This window comes from Taeniopygia guttata, chromosome 2, assembly GCF_048771995.1.
Source record: "Taeniopygia guttata chromosome 2, bTaeGut7.mat, whole genome shotgun sequence".
Classification (NCBI taxonomy): Eukaryota; Metazoa; Chordata; class Aves; order Passeriformes; family Estrildidae; genus Taeniopygia; species Taeniopygia guttata.
Window position 1 is genome coordinate 108,042,134 of NC_133026.1, and position 27,289 is coordinate 108,069,422.

The 27,289-nt window shown below is 35.4% G+C and overlaps 1 long non-coding RNA gene across 2 annotated transcripts in view; it reads left to right on the forward strand.

The window, feature by feature from the left end:
- LOC115493865 (uncharacterized) overlaps positions 1–27,289 on the forward strand; it is a 49,357-nt gene that overhangs the window by 8,481 nt on the left and 13,587 nt on the right. For both annotated transcript variants that reach the window (XR_004367074.3, XR_003958840.4), the window contains exon 3: positions 22,864–22,952. This is a non-coding gene — a long non-coding RNA (uncharacterized lncRNA). The remainder of the gene's footprint in view (positions 1–22,863; positions 22,953–27,289) is intronic.

A 27,289-nucleotide genomic window follows, 5' to 3' on the forward strand; every position in this document is an offset into this window, starting at 1 on the left:
CAGTGCACTGGAACAGATTGTCCTGAGAGGTTGTGAAGTCTCCCTTGCTGAAGATACTCAAAAGCTGTCTGTACAAAATCCTGAGCACTCTGTATGGTATTTTGCTTGTGTAAGGAGGTTGGACCAGATGACATCCAGTGGTCCCTTCCAGCCTTACTGGTTCTGTGTATTCTGTTAGTGTCATATGCACAAATCCCTTTAAAATTAAATGTAAGCTAAAAGGCTGACAGGATACTCAAAGCCCTTTGACCTGGGATGGGAATTAGGTAACTGTCTACCAACTTTTTTTTAAAGCCTGTCACTAGACTTTACTCAAACTGTTCTCTTTCCCAAGGTGCTGGTGAAGCTGCAGAGGGGTAAATAATCATAAAAGGGACAAGAGCTGGTTTGCTTCATTATAAAATAGCACAGCCTGGCAGGATAATGAGTATGTTATTGTTTCATCAAGAACAACCAAATGTACCTGATTTAAAGGGGATGGAGAGGAATAGGGGAAGAATCAGCTTTTTGTAATATTAAGCCCATGAGAGTTTTTCCTTGTAAAAGTAATTTCTTCATTAAAACTGTAATTGAAATGGGACGTGCTGTTCAACAAGTTCAGTGTTTTATATATGCCATTGAGATCCCACGACGTGTCTAAAAATGAAATTCATATTAATCACTGACGTCCTAATCCTCCTGATATAAGATCTATATTCAGGGATATGTTCTCTTCTGAAACACCAGAATCAATTCTGAAAATGAGATTTTAGATTAGCTCTTTAGGTAGTCTACTCATAGGCTCATCCATATGAAATTTGTTATGTGCTTTCACAGCATCTGGGGATAAAGAGCTTCTCACAGTGCTCACATTTGTCATACATGGTTAGAAACCTAAGGTACCATTCATACACTTCACTTTGTAGTTCTTCTGAAAACATCAATCACAATCTGCCACTCTTTCCTACAGTGATTGGACAAGTCACTGTTCTGAACACAGCATAAACCCCAAGGTCATTTTTCCCTAATTATTTTGGTCTGCTCTAGAAACTTCATAAAAAGTTCATAAAAAGGCTTGTGAAAAAGACAGGCATTTAAAAAGAGACATTTTACTATCTGACATCTTTACTTTCTATGCATTGCTCTTTATTTGCTCTTTTGACTACATTTTATAGCAAGGTGCAGATTCCAGTAATAAATCTGCATTAGAATTCCATCAAAACTACCACGTTTATGTGTTTCACTATAAGCAGTAAAGGTACCAGAGACTGCCTTATTTTCTAATTCCTTTCTCTTTCAGTCCACATTCTTTCAAAATGAATTTTTGATACAATTTCTCCTCACAATTCACAGTGACAATACAAGTAATAAGAACGTGTAAGGTGTGAAATGGTCTTTCATAGTTAATCTGCAATACTGGGGGAACATTTCAAATACATGCAAGAAATAGTCAAACCAATGAATATGGTTTCTTTTCAGAGGAACAAGTTAGGATAGTAAAATACAAATCTTTCAATCCATAATAACCCATAAAGATATACTTTATTGGACAGAAAATTCATATAATTCCAAACTTCTTAATCATGTCTTAAGGTCAAAATAATTCTATCCAAGTTTTACGAAGCAGAAATAGGTATAATGGCATTTATGTGGTTTTCATATTTCTTTTGGAAGTAAATTCTTCTGCACTCTTCGCAGACAAAGCAGAAATGTGAATAATAAGATGCAAATGTACTTCCAAGGTGTTTTAGCACCTTCAGTATGGCATTTGCAAAATTTGCATTGTCTTAATCACTTACTTCACAGGCTTGCAAAAAATACAAAGTTCCATGCTTTCCACTAATGTCGAAAATGAATCAAATACAAATCCACACTGTGCACTGCATGGTTCCCATCTTGTTTGTAGTTTAAAGGATCAACTTGAACAAATATCAGCCCCATTTTGTCAGGATTTAGAAGCTAACTCTCTCATGCATGTTTTTGGAAACTTAATAGTGTGTGGATTTACAGATATTCCAGGTAAACTGCCAACATCTGGGGATAAAGAGATTTTTCTTTGTTAAGTATAATAGACACTATGTACAAATATAGTCTTTATATCCCTCTAGAGGCACAAATTAGAGAAAATTTATTTATTCCATAAAACAGGTTTTTCTAATAAATTGCAAAGTACTTTTAATATATTTTATTCTTCAGCTGCCTTTAGTTTATTATAAAAATGTAATTTTTTATTGTGAGGTCTTTACCTGAATGCAATGAATATCTGAACAGAAGATGGAACTGGAACCGCAGATGCTTAAAAAAACAAAAAAAAAAACTCAAATCAAAATAAACTAAATATTCCCAAACAAAATCCCACTACTCAAATTAATTTCTTTTTTCTTTTCCTTTACTGAAAATTATGGTTGCATTCCTCCATTTTAAATAATTTCTTAGAAATGGTGGCTAGAAATTTTCAGATCAATTTGTTTGTTTACATGCTAAACAGAGTGTCTCATTCATATTCCTACTGTCCAAAAATCTTTTCTTTTGTGTTTGCACAGCCCTGTACTATTATTTCTGGGTGCTCTTTCTAAAATGAGAACCAAAAGATACACACGACAGGAAAAAATAAATCTTCTGATCATCAGTGATTTCAGAGAAGCATGGTGGACATTTAAAGTAAAAAATTTTTATACCAGCAAAAAGCCATCCTTTGCCCCATGCTACCGATTTAAAGAACAATGCAGCAATATCAGCTGATTCTAGGCCACAAAATCCAAGATAACCATCCCTTAAACTGTGAATTTCCTTCTCCTCACATACCTAAGTTGATTTATCCTGAATTTCTCAGAACTTATGCTCTGTCTTTCTACCTTACTTTTCCATTTACATCACCATGACTACTTAGTGCCTCCACTGCAGGGTGTCACAGGGTATAAGAGCAGAAGATAAGCATGACAAAGAAGAAGGGACTGAGTTTTATTGAAGGACTAGCAATCCATCTTGCTTCACAAACCGCAGCCAGGGGTAGATATTTTTCTCTTGGAATTACATATGTATGTGTCTGAAATAGCTCATTCGAAACCTGCTCCTCCTGAACTAATCTTAATTGGAAAAGGGCATTGTTCAGACTGCTGCCACACAAAACACATCAACAGAATCCCTCTTGATTCAGTGTGCTTTGCCATGTCTTGCTCTATATTTCAGTTTGTCTGTGGAAGAGTCTTCCTAAAAGAAACTCGTTCAAGCGCATACTTAAGTTTTCACACCCTCTTAAACCATAATGGGAAAGCTTAAAATTAAACTCTAAAGGTCAGATTTTCAAAGGAATCAATATGAGTTAAGCATCTCACCTTATTAAGCATTATTTGAAAATTCCATCTGTGCATTTTGGCAGCTAATTTTTTAACTGTGAGGATCTAGACCTAATTATTTTTCTGCTCATGGATGACCTCAAAAAGTCTAGTGGTTAATTGTTTTCTGGATTTAGGGCATGAGCATTGTGACCCCTACATGATACTGAAACATTCTAGCAGAGTTAAGGACACTTTTGTGGATTTATGATGCTTAAAACATAAATGTCAAATCTATTACAGAAACCTCGGGGCTGCAAAGAGGGTAAATAGTCATAGTTCCTTCAGTTGTGGTAGAAAGACATAGATTTTCATGAGTTGAAGGTCTGATTCAAATCCTTTAAAATTGAATTAGTTATCATTGTATTTTCTAGCTGTGAGAATGTCACACAACTGGCTGTACAACTGCAGCACATCTCGACATTCAGCTTTTGCCAGAAGTGTTGCTATTAAAAAATATGCATGCATGTTAGACCTGCTTCCCTGATGACAGACTCATGAGAAATAAGGCATTCTGAAGGCAGAGGAAGGAGGAGGGAATGTGAGGGACATAAACAGTCATAATTTCATAAAGAATAAAAGCAACTGACTTAAGATAGCCTCCAATCAATAATTTAAAAAGTATTAATTATTATTTCTTGTGGAGAGGGAATACTAATTCAACTCACGATAATCTAGCTGTTACACTTTCTGTACAAGAAACATTGTGCGATGGCTTTGCACAGATATGCAAATGAAAAAATGCCCCCAGGCTGTCTACATGCAGCTCTGAATTCTGTTGGAAGTGGTTGAGTGGTTGGTTTGTTCCTAAGCTGTGACACTGTCCTCTCCTCACTCTTTCACCTCTTGGGAAGAAGCAGTCTTGGTTTTCATAACACTTATGCATCTGCACAGTTTAAGTGGAACCTGATTCTTCAAACCCATGAGTGTGTGAGGAGCTGAGAGGATCCAGTAACCTGTGCGGTGGGTAGATGAACGTTGTATGAAGTCAGGACACTTTTTCAAAAAAAAAAAAAAGGTATGTTACCCTACATGGTATAAATAAATGTACATCTCTGGGAACCCAGGAAGTACATGTCATGTTACCACCAAAAGCCTTTACACCAGTGATCATGTGCAAAAAAAAAAAAAAAAAAAAAAGGCAGGGGGACTTGCCAACTGAAGCTGTTGAAATCTAACATAAGGTGACTGAATACCTAAAGTATGTACAGCTCTTAGTTTTATACCGGCCTGTCCACATCCTCAGAAAATTAAGAGGTCATAGAAGCAGAGGTCGACCCTCAATCATACAGCTTCTCCTGGCAGAGACCTGACCCAGTGCTAATGAACCAGCCCATAAAATTCACCTCAATCTGGCTGTCTCTGAAGAACACATCCGGTAACTTGTTCATCCCTGTATGTTTATCCAATGCTTCATTTGCTCCATTTGGATCAAAGGCAGTCCTTGCCATCCTTAGAGACGGAGTGAGAGCACAGGCGAGACCTTTAGCACTCTTCCCCCCCCGCCCCCCCACCTCAGAAATTCATATAGGACCACTCAGGGTAGTTACTTTGAAAAGAACTGTTACGTTTTCTAAACAATCTGTGCTCTAATAAGTCTTTCACATCAAAAGTCTTTAAAAATTGAACCAAGAATAAACCTTATTTTTCTCTTCTTGCTAGGACAACAGTGACTGCACAATTGAACAGTTCTCTAGTGGGTTACAATTTTAATTTTGAGAAACTGTATGACAATTAATGACAATAAAAAGAAAAAAAAATACTAGCACATTTATATAATTATGAACAAATAATAACAGAGAAGCTTTAAAGAATCAGTAATGCAGCCAAATAGGCTGAAGAATATATTTACACATCAAAACGAATTATCTAAGTGTTCAAGATAATCTGCAGACCCAGTATAAAAGACATAAATGTGAATTCACCTCTAACGTTCTCTGGTTAAGATAACAGAAAAATAATCAAGAATATGAACCTTGTTGGGTCAACTGGTATATTGGAAATACCATATTAACTACATGAAATCATGAGGTAAAGCATGTGAAAATTCTCAGCAGCTTCTTCCTTCTGTTTACAAACTTCTTACAGCTTGGTCACTCTCCAGCTCCTTCAAAATGGAAATTAATCAAAATCTCATCTTTTCCTTTTGAAAGATGTTGCCACAAAAAGCTTCAAACCATGACTCACAAACGAGGAGGCAAATGATGCTTCTATAAATATATCATTAAATATAAAAACCAGAGACTTCTATAAGATCCTTTTTTCAAGAAGAGGAAAGAAGCGATAATTTTTTCATTATGATTCTTACAGGGTTTGCAATTAGAAGGGCTGCATAAAGTCAGCAAAGCTGTGGAGGAAATATGCTCAGTATTGCAGAACTTTACTGGAAGCATTCATACCTCTTGCTGCTCTTTCCCTAGAAAATCATATGAATGAGAGCAGAAGAAACAAGATTTGGTCAGCTGTGTCACTCTCCATGCTAGACTGATCCCACGGCTCACTCTTAGCCTTTATGTTCTCTTTATTTTTATAAACATTGTTCAACAGGTCCATAAAAACTCTTCGCTTCAGGGGAATATTCTTATTGGCTTGCAAGAAACTAGGGATTTACATGAAAAAATAGTCACAAAAGCATTCTGATCTGAATGCTGAACATACCTATAGTTATTCCAGGTATTAATATTTGAAGATTCTTTTTCCTAGTAAAGAATTAATTAATTAGTTCCTTGACAAGGCTTTTGATGATTATCAAATAATGGTGATACATCTGGTTCCAGCTGATGCAGCAAAACATTTTTAGTCTCCAATAAAAGGGTCTGGAGTTTGTGAGACTTTTTTTCCCTATTTCTCTTCCTCAGTATGCAGCCAGGTGATTGATAGAACATACTGAGCTGCTAAAAGTATGCATTTTCCTGGGTCATCTAAGCAGCATCACTATTAGCATAATGGGGCCAGCCCAGTGCTTTGGCGTAAAGATGAGTTGTGTTTCATTTTGGAAAACATGCAAGAAAAGTACTAATAATGCCCTGCAGAAACACAGAATGTGATCTTTATCAATCACACCTAGCAACTTATTGTGAGTTTGTACCAGATGGATTTCTGATTAGTTTTCAGCTAATTTAGGAACCTCTCTGCACTAAGAGATGTCCATTTAAAGCCTGATGAAATATACATGGGATGATCAAGTGCCAGGTGATACCAACAGCACTAGTAATTTGTCAAGTATTTCAAATGACCCAGAAGTAAGACCTTTACAGCAAGTGCCTTCTTTCTGCTTAAGAAATTTTACACTACTTTTCTGTTTTACCAGCTTCCCTGCTGGTTGCACTGTTAATCAGAGATAAATTCCTAGAATATTACCCTAGAGGTGTCTGCTGTCCTCCCCACAGAAGGATAAAATCTTTTCAATAAAGGGACTCAGTACAGATTGCAGATGGATAGATGAGCAACATCATCTTTATTCCAAGAAAAATTGATGCTGCATGAAAAAAAATCAAATAAGTCATCCATTTTAAGTTGGTGGTGTCCTTTCAAGCACAGGACCAAACCAACTTAGCATTTAAAAATTTCTGCATGCTCCCAGGGTTTCCATACGGTGTTTGCAAGATCATCTACCAGTTTTTTTAATTGTTGCAAATTTTTGTCTTCTTGCCTCACACTATAAAAAACTTTCTATTTTTAACTCTGGATAATATCTCTTCTAGTCTGTTTTTTCATATGCGCTCCTATTTTAATCTATTACTCTGATACTTTCTAAATTACTATTAAATCCCAATATGCAATTCACACACTTCTAAGTAAATTACTTGCCTTAAAAATACAGATTTCCCTTGGTGCTTCAACACAGGAGCATCTCAAATGCACAAAGATGACAAAGAACTCCAGTGCCCAAATTACCAGACTACAGGTGAAATGCACAGCATTAAAAGCCTCGAATTTGTAGTTATATTTTATTCTGAATAGAGGAATAAAAACTGGCTGGCATCATCAAGCCTGAGAATTATTGTGAGCATGAAGTGAGTTTTGAAACCTTGAGATAGAGGGTTTCCACAATTCCATTAAACTAGGGAATTGAGTCAAAGATGTTCCCATTACTACTGCACTGATACAACAAAATGAAATATGGAGCTATTTCCACATATCTCTGCCATGATGAATGACAATATAAACGCAGATGTACCTAGAAAAACACAAAGTATTGGAGTTATATGCCAGATAGAAATTATGGGAAAACCCTGATTCTTTTAGATAAGAAGTTTAAAAAATAAGAAAGGGGGAAATAATTATTCACCAGAATGTTCTTAATAAATTCCAAGGGATAGCAGATTTAAGCTGAAGATGTGTGTTGCTCTACAAAGTCTGATAGGACAGATAAAGAAGTCTGGGTGAAATTGCAATAAGTCATTGACTTAACCATTTAACTTCCCAGCTGGAATTGGTTAAGCATTCTCAATATACCAAATGATGCCCTATTAAAACTTAGATATTACATTTATTCAGGGGACTGGTTATGCAGATTAATGTTGATTGGTTTAAGAACAGAAATAATGGCACAAAAGCTCAAGTTAATTTAATGTTAAACATGAAAAATTGAGCTTTCTAAGGGAAATGAGCTTTTAAAGAAAGAGATTTCTCCTCAGGCATTAGCTTGGCCATATTGCAAGCAATATCGTATTAAGATTGCATTTATGATATTAAAAAAAAAAAATCTAAAGCAATTTGAATTTAATTTGAAGCATAAGAAATAAAGCCCATCACATTACTATTCATTGATTCATTGATTTTAATGCCTGAAGAAAAATTTCCAATCGCTTGTACTAACATCACAGGACACAGAACTGTGCACAATAATTTCTGCATCAAGTTTGCAATTTATAATAGAGCATTATAGGTATTATTTTGTATAATTCTGTTTTATTCGATGTCTTCGAAAAGGACCTCTAAAATTTTCAAATGATGAAACTGTATTCCAAATTATGAATGTGATCCTATATTATTATTATTCATGCAGTGCTCAGAGGCCTGGGCTGAACTCATACTTTGACTGTGGTCAGCACAGTGCAAACATGCTACATAAAACCAATTTATTTTTCAAAAGGAATATTGGTATTCAGTGACAGATAAAATAGAAGCATATGATTTACCTGAAGGTCAGAGGCAGAACTGGAGACCTGCTCCTGTGTTCTAGCTATAGAACTACACTGCCAAGAAGCAGAGTCATCTTCTCTTAAATGTTACCCATGTTTTCTTCAATTTATTGACTTTTCAGGGCTTTTTTCCCCATGTACTGAATGTTTACTGCTGTTAATTATAATTTCTCCCAAAATTTGCTGTTGTGGTTCTGTTTTTTTAAAGAATAATGAAAATATAAAAAATCTGCAAATTATTTGCCATCTGAAGTGACAGGTTGGACAAATGTAACCTTAGAGGTACATTTATGCAAGGCCCATCCTCTTTTATTAACACTGCTTGGTGAGCTTTGTTCCAGTGCTGACAGAGAAGTGCAGTGTGCCACTTTTTGCGCCTTCATCAGATTTATGGTTGTATAAATTACTATTGCAGAAGCAACTGACAATTAACTCTACTGGTTTTCTTCTTGTCTTCGGTGTTATTGTTCAGCCTATTTCACACTATCTTTCAACAAGATGTTAAAAATCTTGAATATCATACATCCACTTCATGAACCAGTCACTCTGAACCAGTCTACAACAGTTGCCTCAACAATAAATAGTTCAGTCTAAATTGTATTTTTATAAGAAAAAAAATCATTAATAAGTCATTATATACACTGAGAAAGAAATAAAGAGAGAGAAGAATAATCACATTTGTTTCAATTATTCATATTTGTATGACATGAAACGATTGTGCACTGCTGAAACATAATAAGGCCTGACAAAAGGCAGCCAAGTGCACAGGCAGCAGCTTTACAATGAGGAGAGTATATCCAGGTCTCCCTGCTGGCTACAGATGCAAGCTATGTCAGTTTTGTTTCTGTACATCTGTGACTACTGCCACTGTGTACAGTATGTGTACATCTACGTGGTTCCCCCTGGAGCCACGCATTTGGGGACAGAGTGACTGGACAAGGGGTAATGTCTTAAAACTGAAAAAGAGTGGATCTAGATTCATTATTAGGAAGGAATTCTTTATTTTGAAGGTGGTGAGATGCAGAAATAGGTTGTCCAGAGAAGCTGAGGATGTCCCACCCCTGAAAGTGTTCAAGGCCTGGCTGGGTGGAAGGTGTTCCTGCCCCATGGTGCAGAGCTGGAACTAGATAACCTTAAAGGTTCCTTCCAACCTAAACTATTCTATCATTCCATGAAAGGTGAGCAAAAGAACGCTAAAACTGCAACAGAAATCTGTACTTTGACATTTCTAAGGAACAGCACATAAAAAAATATTTTACTGGGCTAAAGGAATGATTTTAAGGATAACTTAATCTCAGGAAAATGTGGAAATAACTTTTATATTTCAAACTATTAGATATGCCACCATGGCGGAGTAAAATCTGCCATGTAATATTTCACACTGAATTAGTTTGTTATTATTATATCATAAGAAAAGAAAACATTAGGTAAGTATATTATTACCTAATATAGATTCAATGACTGCTCAAAGCATATGCAAATTAGTTTTAAGGGCCTAGAGGTTAGTAAGTAAGTAAAAGAATTTGCAGAAATTGTGTATTTTGTCAAAATTAGTCTGCAGAAATAGAATGAACAATTCAAGTCAGGTAATGTGGTTCTAAATTTAGGAAATTTGGGGGCTGAGGGCACTTCATGTAGTATATTTGTGCATGCACGTATATGCTCACAAACTGTGCATGTCTCTGTGTGTTTCTTTGTGGGCACATTTTACACATGAGTGATTTAGGTTTTCTTAGCATACAACCCATATTTGCAAAGAGTAACTAATTCAGATACATGAAGGTTTGTTTATCTATCATACTTACACAAAGTTGCTAATTTCTTAAATTTTTTTACATGAAGAAATTCTGAGCCTGGAACTTCCATAGTATCTCAATTCAGACAAAAAATGGATGTTCAATTTTGAGGTAAAGTTGAGGCTCTGAAATCAGTAGGCCTAAAACTTCATTACTTGTATGCAGTTTCTACCTCAGGGTAGTATTTTACAGCAGCTAATGTCTGAGATGATTGAATTGAAAAGCAATTCTCCTTTAACACATAATTCATGTGGGATTTTATACACATCCATTTTTAACAAACGGAAAACAATTACTGAGTGCATTATTATTTTGTAAAGCATAGCATGTATTAGGAGAAAAATTAAACACATTTGCAATGCTTCAGATGGGAAAAAATATGACTACTAGTGAGGGATTTCAAAATTTTCCCATTACTTTCCTTTATAGTCCAGCTAAACTCAGTGGAAAGAAATGAACCAATCTTTGTGGTGACTATGAGCAGCATATGCTCATTAACTCTTTAGAGTATTGACAGTTTTTAATTTGTTGCTTTCTTCAAATAAATATTAAAAAAAAAATTATATCCTGCCCATCTTTCTTTCTGTCCCTCTGTGACACAGTGAATATACTAAAACTGAATTTGCATTGTCTCCTGCTTTCCTCATCTGTGGAGAGTGAATGCATATTGATCAATGACAGCAGGTGCAGAAGTGGGCTGGGTTTTGAGGAAATGCAAATCACCTTAAATCAATAAAGCTATGCCAATTTATAGCAGCTCAAAAGCACTACTGTATTTTTAAATTTTTACAAAGAAATCAAAAGTCATTTCTGAAAAAATGGATAAACAATAATTGCACTATGCTCAGATTTTAATTAATGCAAAAATCTGACTTGCAGATTAATTTAATTAATGTTTTCTTTTGACATTGAAGTATTTTGGTATATACTAGCTGATTTTCTGTCATTTCTTATGCAAAGTTACCAGGCAGCCTACAAGAGGACCTCAGAATGTAAAGATTCTCAAGTACATATATATATATATATATATATATATATATATATAATTGAAAAAATGTCGTATGTATGTGTGTTACACACATACATACGACATTTTTTTCAATAATTTCTATTGTACAGTGAAAATGTAATTTTCTGGCATTTAGAGCATTTCATAGAATCATAGGACTGCTAAGTCTGGAAAAGATCTCCAAGATCATTGAGTTAAATTACTTAAATTGCTCTCTAGAGTACAAAGCCGAAGTTTGCTGATATGACAAAGCAGGAAAGAATACGAAAACAATTATATGGAAGTTTTGAGGATATAATCCCCATAAATCTACATGATAATTATGTTGACATCTTATTCCCCATTAATAAAAATTAGAATAATTTATTTTATTGAAATGGAAACTTTAAAAATCTTTGCAAATGTATTACTAAAGAAAGTGTATCTTCCTTTTAATGCTAGTTGTTGAGACTGAATTATCTTCCAGGTAACCACAACTACTTTAATAACAATGACCTTCTTTCTGTATCACAATAAATCAATAATACACTTCATAATGAACTGTTCATTTTTGGATAAGTTGTTCATTATATAACTGAGGAAAAATGTTACTGAGAAAGTAAGAACATAAAATACTTGTCAAGTATAAAGCCTTACAAATTTTCTTTTGAGAAAATATATAAAGGATTTTCAGAGTGTTGGATTCTTAGCTGTAGGCAAAAAAAAAAGTAGCTCATTCTTTTAAGAGTAGTGGCATACTCTGCCTAGACATTCAATTATAATTGGCATTTGGTTAGGAGTTTCCACTGAGTAGAAGATGAGCACTTTCCATTGTAAGTTGCTGATCAATTCTTTCTGTGATTCTAACTTAAAGATTGTATTTTTGTTCTAACATCCTTCTAGATGCAAGCAGCCTACTATAATTAAAATGAAGCAGCATTCCTAATTATTGTCCCCTATTATTAATGCAGTGGAGTTTTTAGTTCACTTCCATGTCAGTGACTGTGCTCTCAATGGTCTGATGGAAGTGTAGACTTTCACAAGTACATAAAAACTTTCAGAATTTGACTGTATGACACAATGCAGCTCCTATGAAATGACAAAAAATCAAGATTTTTCAGCTATGTTTCAGATCAGTGGTGTCAGTATGAACAAGCCACATAGAGGAAAATATTCAAACTTAAATGTCAACTAAGTAATGCTGGCCACTGCTGTAACTTTCTGTAGGTATTTTGGTGCCTGCATTTAGACATTCTGGTTTGAAAAGGTTGTCTTTAACCTCCAGCTATTGCAAATCCACCTTTCATCTGAGTTTGCCTTCACAGAAGTAAATAAGAATGTTTCTGTTATGATATAAGGACATTAAGAGCAGTCCATGTATAAGATTTGTTTCATAATAGCTTTCTATTTTTGCCTGATTTTTTTTTCCAATTAAAAATAATATTATAATAGAAAGAGTAACACTTTCCTGCCCTTCATTACAAGATATGAACTGACAGAGAAATCCAAAAATAACATTACAGATCTATTAATAATAAAACTGGTGTTTTGAACTCTGATTGTAGTCTTAAAAAACATCATCAACCTGTGTCTTAAAGCAAATGGCAAGTTTTATCCACATTTTTTTGCTATGTATCCTGATGAAACACAGCTCCAGCTGATTTCTTCCAGCTTGCAGACACTTGTTTTATCTATTTTTTTTTACCACAGAAAAGTCCATTTGCCATATCTGGTATTAATCTCCTGTATGCCTGCTCAAGATTAATTTTTGCGCCTTTTTCTACCATAGGATTAGCTTTCCTTCTTGTGTTACATCCTCAAAATCATGCACAAAACTGCTGAGGAAGTCTTAGAACATCTTTGCACAAGACAGGTTGCTTGTTGTGTTGAAAATATTAACAGGTTACATCACAGATTTCCATTTGTCTGTTTCACCTTTAGAACATATGGACTGCTTTGCTTCCACATATTGTAATGAAGAACTTCAACCCTGGAAAAACAAAATTTTAGCATAAAAAAAAATCTGTTGATACAGAACTAGTATAATAAATTATTTTGATTGAAAAATTACGTAATTGAAAGACATAAAGGTTAATATTTTTAATCTGTTTTCTACAGAAAGATCACATATGCTCCACCATTGCCCACTACAGTTACAGAATAGTATTTTTCATTAAGTTTACTCTAAAGATTTCAATCCTTTTCCAAACATTGGTTTGATATATAATAATAACTAGTGAACAAAATTAATTTTTAAAGGAAAACAGAAAAATTATTCTTTTCAACAAATCAGAGGTTTTTGTCATCAAAAGACATCAGTGGTTGTATCCCACAGGTAGATGTTATAGCCAGACTGGAATACGAATGTACTCCAGTGAACAACACAAAAGAAAGAAACTTTTTCTCAGACCAGTTTGTTAGCTGCCATTCCCTTCCATAAAAATGCATACCTAGTCTGGAAAGCAACACAACTTCAGTAGACAGCACTTTAGTGTGTTACTGGGAGCAGAGTAGAAGATGAAAATCACCTCTTTCGACCCTCTGGCCACACTTTGGATGCAGCCCAGGACACAACTGGCTTTCTGGGCTGCCAGCACACATTTCTGGCTCATGTCAAGCTTCTTATCAACCAACAGCCTCAAGTCTTTTACCTCAGGGCTGCTCCCATCAGCATACCAAAGTCCTTTCTACTCACAAGCAGATATTCCTAGCTGCTTTATATACCTTCCTGAATAAGAGGTCTGGAGTAGATTCTCAGCATCACCAACACCTGTGAGGCTGTTTGATATTGTTTTCTGTCTCTTTTAGAAAATGATGAGCCTGAGTTTGAGATAGAAGGTTTTGTAGCATGAAGGTAATTGGAGGTAGTAAGTAAAAATTGCTGCATGATTAAAATATTCAGTGAATGCATTTATTTTTAGTCCAGGACTTAGGCTGTGACTAGAGTGGTAAATTAAACATATTTGGCATCATTTCCTGACACTGAAGACAGCTGGGCATGGGTGGACTCTGTCTATACTATTAAATTCTCTTTTTCTTACCATTTCCCAGCCATTCTCAGTGTTAGCTGGTCCGAGACAGAGCCATACAAGGGATTTTACAACATCTACACAGCATAAATAATCCTGTTCCAATGTCCAAGAACTATTCACTTTCTTAGCACTTCAACATATTAATTTGACTTTATTGTATATATTTACTATAAAGGGTCAAAATCCTCTTCTATTCCTGCTCTGAATAGGAGCGGAGAGCAACAGTTAAAAATCATAGGGGGTTTTCTTTAGGTCAGGAAGTTAACTGGGTTTGTTTTTCCATGTTTTTTGCAAAGGTGGCAAAGAAATGGTAACAGAAACATAGGGATTTAACCTCTTTGTTTCAGATACAAAAGAAAATAACATACAAAACTTAGACTCGACCAAAAGTTGATATAGCTCAGTATCCTTGCTGTGACACAGTGACTAACAGCTGACATCTGTTGAAATGGGATGAGAAGAAAACAATGATGGTTATTTTTGGTATATTATTTTTTTATTCTGGCATCAAAAAAAAAAAAAAAAGTCAGACACAGCATAGGAAGTAAAAAGATTTTTACTTGTATAGTTAAACTAAGGAAATTTTTTTCTTAATGAATGCTGTACATTATGCCCCCCAAACTATGGAAGGGCTAAGATCCTCTCATATAGAAATTATATATGTTTCTCAGATTCCCCAAAGCATTCTCCTGTGATATGCTTTGTCTCTTTCTAAGCTATATGCTTACCAGTTGATTGGTGCATGGTGAGCCAGCCTTGCAGGGACAGATGTTGTGTTCTCTGTCAATGAGGATCCTACTTTCTTATTTCAATACCAATTTTTACTAATCTTGCAATTTGCTTGACACCTCTGTTAAATTATATTGGGATTTAACCCTAAATTCAAAAGGTCTTTGGAAAAGATTGACTGTCAGAGGAACAGATGGATTGCAATTCATGGAAAAAAGTATCATCTTAAAAAAAGCTAATTGAACATTACCAGCTAGATATAGTCATAATCCCTTCCCTTTATGTACATATATTCAGAAATAATTTTTATAGGTGCTTCTATTTGCATACAATCCATTAGGTTAGTATATTAAATAAGGATTCTTCATAGCTTTTAAAATAACATATGTGACTTCAAGCTAATAAATAATCAATTTAACAAAAAACTAAAATAGAGAAACAGCCATTATATTCTCTGTGTATGACAGGTTGAAAACAGAGTCAATAGGCTGCCATACTTGGTATTTTGGGAGACAGTAATAGGGTCACATATGCCCTGTCAAGTAAGTTTTCCTTCAGTTGCAATTGATATGCCTAGCAGTCTTGTGAAAAGAAAGCAACTGTCATCCCCCTGATACCCGCTTCAATATTGCTGAAGTGAATGGGAAGACTCCTACTACCTTCCAAATTATCTGAATTTTGGCACATTTTCAAAGCTGTTTTTAATCATCAAATAATAAAGTTGTAGGATCAAGGTAGCTCTTACTTCTGCTCAGAATTTACCCCTCCAAGTCCTGCATGCTCTTTAATTAAATGGGTTTCCTGGTCACATCCTTCCAAGTGTGGCAATGAGACCTCAATGGAAATTCTCCTTCCACATACTTGGAAAGGAATGCAGGGACTGGGAGGTTACTGTTTACTGGGAGGTTAGTGGTGTTCCAGTATATCCGTATGACCAGTGAATGAGGACTGGTACACACCTTGCAGAAAGCAAAGAATTGCTGCCAGCTGCTATAGACACAGCCCAGGGATGCACTTATGCCTTACTTACTCTTAAGGCACAGTCTGGACCTTTGCACTGAGAAACACTTCAAATGATCTACTCATTAAAAAAACCATTCATATCACCTCTTTATTGTTTTTCCAATCAATTTTACGTCCATATGTAGCTAATATTTTAGAGTATTGAGTTCTTATTGACCACAACACAGCTGACTAACTTAAATGTATATCCAGTTGACAGCTGCACTTACTGTTTTATTTCTAAAATCAAAATATCCAGAATACATAATACACAGCCTGCATATTCAAAACTAATAAACTATCATATTTTTCCAGCCTAATAAAACAGTGCTATAGTGTCTATGGGTTTACCATACAAAAATGGAGAATCTTTGACTCAAATATCGACTTAGTAACAGTTCATTCATTAGGCAGCTTTCTCAGGCTTAATTTTTTCCTGCTTGCAGTTCTGGAGAGCTGAACACCTTAATTTAGTAAACACTATGGATTTTGAGGAAGGAGGATTACGCTTAAGAGAAGAAATCATTCATACTTACATGGGAAAACACTGTAAGAGACCATTAGTTATGTATTCCTTCAAAGAAATACATTTTGAATATAATTACAAAACACAAGATATTAAAAGACAAGGCACTGCAAACGTGAGTACATGAGACTCAAAAACTTTTTCAGCAATGTTTTGTGCACTTTGAACATTTTACATTAGCTGCACAATGATTTTTTCCATCCTGATAAACTCTCTTTAATAGACTGCAAAGTTCCCACCTCATTTACTTATCTTCTCAACTGAACTGAAGAAGAAAAATAATTTAAAGGCCAGTAAATTTTGAAAATACGCTTTATTGAATTTACTGCCATTTTAAATAGAAAGAAATTAAGGCAGTGTGTGTCCTGGCTAGATTGCTAATCACCATGAGAGCATGCATATAGGTGCAGGCAGAACTTTTCCTGTCAGAGCTGTTATCACAAGGACACTAGATTACCTCTCTTTCAGCTCTCTTGGAAATAAATTATCAGAACCAGGTACCACTACTTTATTGCTCAGTGTGTCCTGAGAAGCAGATGTAGTAAATTCTACTTCTGTGACCTTTTCAGTATTCTGTGTTTTGACTGAGTGTCCATTCCAGTCACAGGTTGCTGAGGTCACAAACAGAAGAAGATAGGAATGGCAAGCGAATCAAATTACAGAATACTAAAAAGGTCAGAGTAGTACCATTTATATTACCCGTCACAGAACAGATGAGGCAGAAAAAGTTTTTACCTCTGTTTCACAACAAAAGTTATAATGATTCAGTAAATAGCACCAGTGACAAATTCTCATTTGTGCCAAGGAGCTGCACTGCAAAGAAATAGCTATAATATCCAGTGTTCACATTTGGAAGTGTGATCCTGTTGTATGTAAAATTTGAGGTTTTTGGAAATTCTGTTTTGCAATATCATTTTTCATTTCAGAAATAAACATGAATAAAATTATTCTGAAACAAATTTAAAAATTACATTCAACTAAGCCAAATAAATAGAAGTTTCCATATCCATGTCATGATTTTCTCCAATTGTATTCTATACATACTGCAGTTGAATGCACTATATTTTATAAAAGGTTGTGGATTTTGATTGCAATCCTCAGGTAGCAAATATTAATTTTAGAATTTAAAGAAAAATCACTGCAAAATTTTTCTAGTGTACTGTTGGATTTATATTGATCAGTACATGTAATTAGGACTTTGTATGCAGTTGGCAAATCCCTCCTCTTTTATTTTAATACCATTTTTCCTTGCCCTAATCACTACTCACCCATGTTAAAATTTGCCCTTCCTGTTTTTTATAAGTGCAATCCATCAGAATGAATCAGGCAAGACTCCATTTTCTTCATCCAGAAAACCTCCTATTTATTCACACAACTCATTTTTATACAGTTTTCACTGGCCCTATGTGCAACTTTAATAGATTAATAACTTCCTTGCCAATTACTCTATTGACTAGTAAAAGGTATTTTACTTGTCCATCAAATCTCTCTATTCTTAAATAGTTTACATGTTTTCTTCACTGATTCTCATGGGATAGATTTAATTTTTATGCAGGTGCTAGCTGTTTTTACTGAGGAATAGACTTATTATGTTAACAAACAATTCATACCAGGATTGTTTTCAAATGGGAACTTGCAAAGTGCTAGCTGCACTTAGAAAAAATGACAGGCCATCTAACAGAGAAGGCCTGATTTTATGAGGCCTCTCTTTTGCAATTTTTCTACCTGACTGCAACACCATCTAAGTATTGGAAGCTCATAATATCTTCTCCAGGCTGAAGAACCCCAACACCCTCAACTTGTCACTGTAGGAAATGTTCCATCCTCTCGTCATCTTCATGGCCATTCTCTAGACCTGCTCCAAGAGGTCCACATTTCTTTTATGCTGAGGACCCCAGATCTGGACACAATATTCCAGGTGGGGTCTCACAAGGGCAGAGTAGAGCAGGAGAATCACCTCCCTTGACCTGCTGGTCACTCCTCTTTTGATGTAGCCCAGGATGTGGTTGGCCTTTTGGACTGCAAGTGCATATTATTATATTTCCTGCCCACCACCTAGTCTCTTGAAAGCAGCTTATGACTTAGATATGGAAAAAAAATCATACCCAAAAACCCACCATCCCTGCCTTGGGCATGCAGTGAGCATCAGCTATGAAGGCTTAACAGACTTAATGTCCAGGTGGTCTTACTTAAAAGAATACATTTTAAATTGTGGAAGTGTTTAGTATCCAAATAATGATAATTAAAAAGAAAATTCTCTTACCGGGATAGTAAATTTTTCTTAAGCATTCTCAAGAATTTACGCAGCCTATTTGGCGTAGTTCAACATCCACTTAAATTATCAACAAAGTTAACTTAAAAAGTATTTTTCTACATTAAGCAGTTGACTGCTTGACATAATGAATATACATAAGAAAAAAATCCTCTTGTTTTTTGGTTACTGTTGTTTGACATTTATATCCACCACTGCTTTTCAAGCAGTAAGTCTTGGCACCTAGGGGGTTTAGGGGAAAAAAAAATAATCAGTGGGATCCCAAGACTTTGAGAAGGTTATTATAATCTATGACAAAGAAAAATTCACACCACATTCCCCACATACCCCAATTCTTCAAGGTCAAATATTGTTTGCTATAGATTAATTATAAAGACTTCTCAGAAAGCCTTTTTTTTTTGTCCATAGTATTCTTGTAAAAATAAGAATGCCAGAATAAAATATAAGAATAATTACATTTATTTCTTTTTCATTTCAAACTGAGAAGATCATACTTTACTTAAGCATCAATTTATCTACAATTCTACACTGTCAAAATTTTACTCTGGGCATACTCACAGGGTGAGATGATCCTGGAAGAAGTTTCAGCCTTCTGAAAGCTAAACTTATACGAACACATTGCCCACTCTTCCCCAGTAATGCCTGCAAATGCTTTTTGTATCTCTATTTATGCTGTTTTTTGTCTTCCCTTGTTTCATCCTTCTTATAAAATCTCCAGTTATGGTTGGAACATTGTGTATATAGTAGATTTCATTTTTTGATGACATGCAAAATAACCATCTCTTTCATTTTTTTTTGGTTCATATTACTTATAATAAATAAATGCCAATAATTTATTTCCAAACCATGTTTTTCACTTTTTTTTGTAATTGTTATGAACATATTTTTCAATCTGTTTTACTCTACAACTGTATATATGGAAAGTTTCTTTCAGGGGAGAAACATAAAGCAATTTTCCTCTACAAGAGTTTCCACATTATGTGATTTTTAAACCTATCCCATAGCAACTGACATCAAGATATATCACAGCCAAATGATATATTGGTACATGGCTAGATGTACCAAATCTACATGCCTAGATGTACCAAATCTTCTTTGCATGTTATTCAGAATTTTAAGCAAAATAATGTACTTATATTGGACAATTTCTGACATATGTTCACATACCCAAACTGAATTACTACCAATTCAGTAGTTATGAAGTAGCAAGAGCAGTTCATGAAGTAGCTCACGAAAGCACATAAATAGGTAGTTTGCTTGCACCTCAGTTTGGAAATCTAGTCACGTACCTTGACAAATACTAATTAAATATCACAATGATTTTAGATTCTGAAGATGCTATAGACCAATTTAACCAGCTTTAGTTAGTTTAACAATGACTAGAGAAAAAAAACTTAAAAAAAATAAATGTATTCCAGACTATTTACCCCTGTATGTAAGTGGGTGTATCTGACATTTGTGCACTGAAATACAGATCCAGAAGAACAATTTATAGAACAGCAATTCCAATTTCCCACTACCCAGGAGATATATCACTACTATTCAAACATATTCACCTGAAAATCTGAAGTTCATTACCTTTACAAATATAAACTAGAAATAAGCCAGTTAATTTTACCAGTTTTGGTCTGCACACTGATCACTCAGCAATGTTTGAAACCATGTAGGAGATCAGGGTGGATACACAAAATAAGATATCTAATTGTTGACTGTGCCTGGCTTTTCAAATGCCACAGTCCAGCAGTTTTAGCATTCATAAAACAAAGCTAATCTGGGAGGGATGATATTTTCTCCTGATCATCCTGCAATCCTCTTAAAGTCAAATCCTGTCTCAGGTAAAATGTCACTGAAACTAATATCATTATAAGGTGATTTGTAATTTCATGGGCAGTCTCTGATTTTAGACTAAATAGGTTTAATAAAACGAAACTGATGCTGAGGTCACAGCAAGAAAATACCTGTGCTGGTATGGGGTCAGCGGGGGAAATAGAACATGACCCCAAAACTGTGATGCGACAATTGGGCTGTGCAAGAAATCTAAGGTCACAAATCAGCACCTGGTGCTTCTGGTCAGCACCTTAGGTATATTTGAAATCCCCAATGAATTGAGCTGGAATTAGAATATTTTAGATTTCTCTGGTTTCCCCACCCAGCTCCAAGTTGCCTGCACCGCTGATCTGTATTTCTACATCCCAGTTTCAATCAGCAGGCAGGGAGGCTAATATTCACCCTGACAGAACTAGCATCTCTAGATATACAACCATGATTTTACATGCCCAGCTTTCCAAATCACTACCAGTAAAGGAGATGCTTGAAAGCAGGTACAATGGCCCTGTGTTCCTCCCAGTGGTGACATGTCTTGAATAGCATGTGGTCTTCACAAACAAATGTCAGTCTTGTAGCTCTGGAGGAGCAGAGATATAGCAATTTGGGGATTACAGCCTTGGGATCAGAAGCTGCTGTGAAACACCTGCAGGGATGCAAAGCAGTGGAATGTGTTCAGTGTTCAAAAAATGAAGCGTGCTCTTCTTCATTCATCTAGTGTAAAATATTTTTCCTCCATATTAGGGGTAATTTTCCATCCCTCCAGTACTCTCTGGAGCAACATAAGACTGATTCTTATTGAAGAATATATATGGAAAGCCAAGATATTATTTTGACAAAGGAATATAGAGGAGTATTTTATCTAGTTGAAGGATTTAATTGAAGTATTTTTTTTTTAAGATTACATTGTTCATACAGGAAGACTGCCTGAGATTTAGAGACTGTCATCCATGCTGCCTTGTTATACTATACTGGTATTTAAGTCTCTTGTTAAATCCAGTGAATCTGGAAAACGAGAAAAATAAAAGAAAATTACAACACAGTCTAAAACTCCTTGCTGATTTCAGAGGCCATTTGAAGTTATGTTGTGCAGCTCATATGTATATTTAAAAGCCCCACAGCTATTTCTTAAAATAAAATATACAGTAAAATGGGGAGAAAAGAAAGAGACAATACAGCTTTTCAAGGCTTCTATTTTATGGATTCAGATGAGTTTATCCTTTAAGGAAAACACAAAAATTCTCTCGACTGACAAGTTATTATTCTGAGGTCCATGTGAATTTCTGTAAATGAAAAGTGGTAGTGCTCCTATTATTTTTTATTAGCTGGTTTTCCTTTGCTCATGACTTTTGGTATTTAATTCCCTTCAGTGTTCTCTTCAGTCTTGCTTGTGACCATTGTCCAGGTTCACTGGACACACATTTGTTCACTGATGTAGTCACTCTGTCATGGTCTTCTATGATGGAGTGGCTACATCAGTGGACAAAGTCCTTTATCTGGAATTTCTGGACTTCTGTAAATCTTTTTACATGATTTTCCACATCATCTTTCTCTGTAAATTAGAGAGAGATGTATTTGATAAGTGGACTGTTAGGTAGATAATAAACTGTTTGGACGATCCAGAGGGGAGTGATCAATGGCCTAGAGTCCCAGTGAACATCAGTAACAGGTGGTGTCCCTCACGGGTCTTTATTGGGATCAGTGATATTTAATATCTTCATTAATGGCATACAAGTTTGAGTGCACCCTCAACAAATTTGGAGATGACACCAAGCTAAGTTGACACACCTGAAGGGCCAAAAGCCATCCAGAGTGATCTGGACAAACTTGAGAAGTGGGCCCATGGCAATGTCATGACATTTAAATAAGGCCAAGTGTACTGTCTTGCACCTGGTCAAGGCCACCCTCGGTATCAGTAAAGGCTGGGGGATGAGCAGGTTCAGAACAAACTGGCTGAGAAGGACTTGGAGGTGCTGGTGGATGAGAAGCTGGACATGACCAGGCAACGTGGGCTTGAAGACAAAAAGGGCAAATGTGGTCTGGGCTGCATCAAAACCAACATGGCCAGCAGATTGAAGCAGGGAATTCTGCCCCTCTGCTCTGAGACCCCATCTAGAGAGCTACATCCTGCTCTGGAGCCTTCAGCAAATGAAAAACATTGACTTTTCAGAGTCTTTGTAGCACACTTCAATACTTTTTATATCTAATCCTCTTTTTACTTTGCACTGTACAGATTTCCTACACCAATTTTAACCATGCTGACCAGTTTTGTGGGAAGAGTGAGATGTAAAAAGCCATTCCCTCATTCCTGATTTCTCACTGGTAAGTATTTGGAAATAGCAGACCAGTATCCAGTATATTTGTCTCTCTATTGCAGTTTTCCTGCATACTGTACAAAGCATAAAATAAAACCTCACCCACTTCTTGTAGCTTCTCTTTTCTTGTATCCCAATGTTTAATTGTGCTCCCTTTCATTTTTGTTCTTGTTTTTGCACTCTTTACAAAAACTTTTATTCTTCCCCCTTTTCTCTCCATTTTGCACTTGAGATTTTACTTCTTGTTTCCTCACTTATATTGTTTTTTCTTCCTATCAGCAGTTTTGCTTTATATTTTTAATTTAAAAGTTCCTTAAAAGCATTATTTTTACATTTTGATAATAATTTATTTTCACTGTGTTACCTGATCACATAAAAGAGTGCTGTGAATTTTCATATTATCTATTCCATGGGTTCAAATTTAAAATTTTCCCTCCTACAAATTAAAAAAAAAAAATTAAAAATAACTAAAAACTGACAAATACAATAAGAATTTTTTTATTCAGTAGGAGATATTGTCATAACCAATTCTAACTTAAAGGACAAGAAGGATGAAATATATAAATAAATCCCTTCAGATATTTATCTGCAATTTTTTTTTCCACAAGGATCAAACTGTCAACACTTTAATTCTTAATAAGGCATTAGAATATTAGTCTAACCGAGACCTTGATCTCTTTACAGCTGTATCTAAATTGGAGAAAACATTTTGCAAATTGTAGAGCTTTTCTTCCTCACAAACCCCAGGACCCAGTAATTTGTTTGCAGTTGAAGTAACATAAATAATGATTTTATAAACAGCAACCTTCTCTTCTATATTTTCATATCAGACTCTGTAAGTGAATGCTTTAGTCCTTTAGCTTTGGTAGCAAAATATTACCTTGAAACTGGCATTTTGAAATGCTTGCAGATACATTCTGATCTGGGGGAAATTCATAACTAACAGTTATTTTTCATCCACTATATAGCTCCACTATGCTATAGATAGCTTTAACGAAGTAAGCCATAACACATGTAAAAGGAGATAGGACTGCACTTTTTTAATGATTAAAAAAATGACGTGATAATAGACTGTTTGGAAACTTTCCATCTTTCTTGAATGTCAACACTGTGCTGCAGTCATGCTTTGTACCACAATAATATTACAGTACTCTACAAAATATATTACCTTTACCTAACGACGTAAAATGTCATAGTGCATGAGAGATCAGAAAAAATTACTGACAGTCTAGGTGCAGCCTGTAATGGTTGTGAAGTTAACTTTAAGCAGATTTGTAAACAGGAAAAAGAAAAAGACCCAGTTCCACACCTTCCCATTAGTGTGGTGCTATTTGCAGGAAAAGATAAGTGCAATACAGGTAATCTGTGATTCTGTAGGGTAGAAAGTAAAAAAAAAAATTTAAAAAAAGAAATAAAAACAACAACAAAACCCAAGAATAACAAACAAACAAACAAAACATCCCAACATCCCTATAAAACTCAAACCTAAAGACTCCCTTTGTCTAGAATGAGAGTTGGTCATGAGTACTGAATGTTCGTTCTCTTTTGTGTTAATTTAATTGGGCTTTTCCTCAATGAATTTCTAGTTATATGGAGATCACAAACCAGTACAAGGACTGCTTATGTCATAAAATATAATTTAATTTAGATAGCATACAATAACCTAAAAGATAAAACCTGTGCTTTAAAATATGGCATCCTGAAATAGAGAGGAACTAATCCATCCCTCCTTCTCCACCAATATATGCTGTGAGCAGGGGTTGTGTAGATTTATGTCACATTGGCACCATTTTGTTTCCATAAAATCTGACAGAAAAAGCTTAGTCAGAAGGTGCAAAGAACCCTGCTTTAGCTCTATTGACTACAGGGAGCTTGCATCAAGGAAGAATTTGAAGTTATTAAGAGCTACATGCACATATCAAAGACAGACCCCCTTAAGCATACTGGTAAGGCAAGAGTGTGCTAAACTATAATGGCATTATAAAGCTAAGCCATAAAAGCAGTCACCCCACTGACTAACATGAAATATTAGGTTGGTGGGATAAATCACATCTTATGCTTAATTCACTGGTAAATTGCATTAGAGGTGTACAGTGTGGGAGCAGAGAATGCACACTGAGTATAAAGCCTTGTTCTATCACTTAATTTCCTGGAATACTGAAAACAGTTCTTTGAAATTTGCTGGTGTGTGAAATCCTCATACCTACACAATACTATGGCCTATTACAAAAAGAGCACCTCATTATCACATCACAAAGTATGCTAGCAGAAGAAAACCATCATCCTCTCGCCTTTCATGCAGCCACTCCATTTGTTTAGATATATTCAATGCCAACATTTCTGAGTCAATGTCTGGAAATGTTTCTAATTGAATGACCACCAATTTTGTACAAAGGGCTCTGAGAGGGCAGCCGTGCTGGGATAAAACCAAGTGTTTAGAACAGTGTTCAGAAATCTGTCAAGCCAATATGTTCAGCTTAGCCAAGGTCAGTTGTATTTATTTGCTTCCCCCCACCCCTCTTTTTTCCCCCTTCCATCTCTCACTGATAAGGTCTGAGCACCATGGCAATGGTTCAGAAACCACAACTGAGGGCCCCACCATGTCTGCTCTGGAGTTAAATCAGAATCTATTCCAGCTCTAAATGGCTTTCAATTGCAGCAGTGCTTAAAGTCCACATTATCTATAGCTTTGTCATCTAATGGGTATTTTATCTGAAGTTGTTCTAAGAATAGTGAGTAATGTCCAGGGCAGAACAGTTCTTAAAATGTAAGTTGCAAACCTTACACTTTAGGAATGCAAGTAGGAAGACAAGACTGATAATGCTGTGACCCCGAGATCATCAGCATTCACATCAAAATGTGAATTGTGCCATTAAAATTTCCGGCTCTCAGCTTCTGTTTGGTTTAAAAACCTTGTATGTCTTCCTTTTCATTCCTTTGTTTGCTGTTGCCCTAAACTCTTTGTTTTTTGGGGGTTTTTTTTTGTTTTTTTTTTTTTTGTTTTTTTATTTTTGCTTCTTGCAGTAAATACCAGGACCAGAATCAGCAGCATGGGACACTTCAACTTCTGCTCTCTAAATTTCATGCTTTGTACAGGACAATGACTAAAGATGACAAATATTTTCTAAGTTGTCACATACAATCACCCATCTTCATATGCTGGTTTTATATTTTTCTGAGGACTGTGGCACCAGATGTTAATGTGGTATAAATGAACACATCAATTTTCTCACACCTGTGATGACAAGTATTAGGGAAGTTTACTTGCATTTGGCTTGATACATGACCTCTACCTGTCATTCTCTATTACATCAAGTTACTGTACTTCCGTATCAGTGTTCCTAGATTTTTAGTATAATCTAATGTATGGCATATTTCTTGAAAAATATTTAAACTTCTCTTTTATATTTAACTTTATTTTATAATGATGCTACAAATTTGATCTTTCATTAACAGTTAATAACATTTTCTTTATAGAACAGGAAGATGCAAACATTCAAGTGGTTTTATCTTAGAAAACTTTTACATATCATCGATTTTAAAGCAAAGACACTGTTAATCGTGTTTAAATATCAACTTTACAACTGGAATACTAGCTAAGTCTACAAACAGTGTTTATATTGACTATTGTGCATTTAATACACTGGCTTTTAAGCATATTAGTATAATGTTAGCACTGATTTATAAAAATAATCCTTCCTGTTGCTTGCTACATCACCATTGCATAAACTCATCTGATCCGAACAGCGAGACACTTAGTGAAAAAAAAAGTCATATTTCATTAGTGAGGTTTTTGGGTTCCTCCCCCACTCACCTCCTCAAATTTTTTTCTTCATTGATCTGTTCCTGGCAGTTGAAATCTCCTTACAGGGGTGACGTCTTTTGTGCATTCCTTGATAAAGCTAACACAGACAAAGGACCTTTGGAGATGGTTCACAGCTTCATCTTGTTTGGCGTGATGGGCAAATGGCTTAGAACCTCCCTATATTTCCTAAAAGTTGGAGCACAGCAGCACTAAGAGGTTAAGCAGCGGCAATTTGGCCAATCAATACGTGTATGGGCTAGCTAATCAGCTCAGGTGTAGTTCCAAACCAGCCTCAGCATTTCACATCTCCTTTTTGATATGTGCCATGTGGAAGGAGAAGAACCCAGTTACTTCATGGTCTGCTTCAGTTAGATGCAGAATTTCACTATATACACTGCTAGAAAGCAGACACTTTTTGAGAATGAGACAGGAAACTGTAGGCATCAGAACTGCATAATTCAGTAGCTCTTTTATGGATAAGTATGAAGGCACACTCAAGAATAAATTTCAGGCAGTAAATCATTGTTGGATTTTTGAAG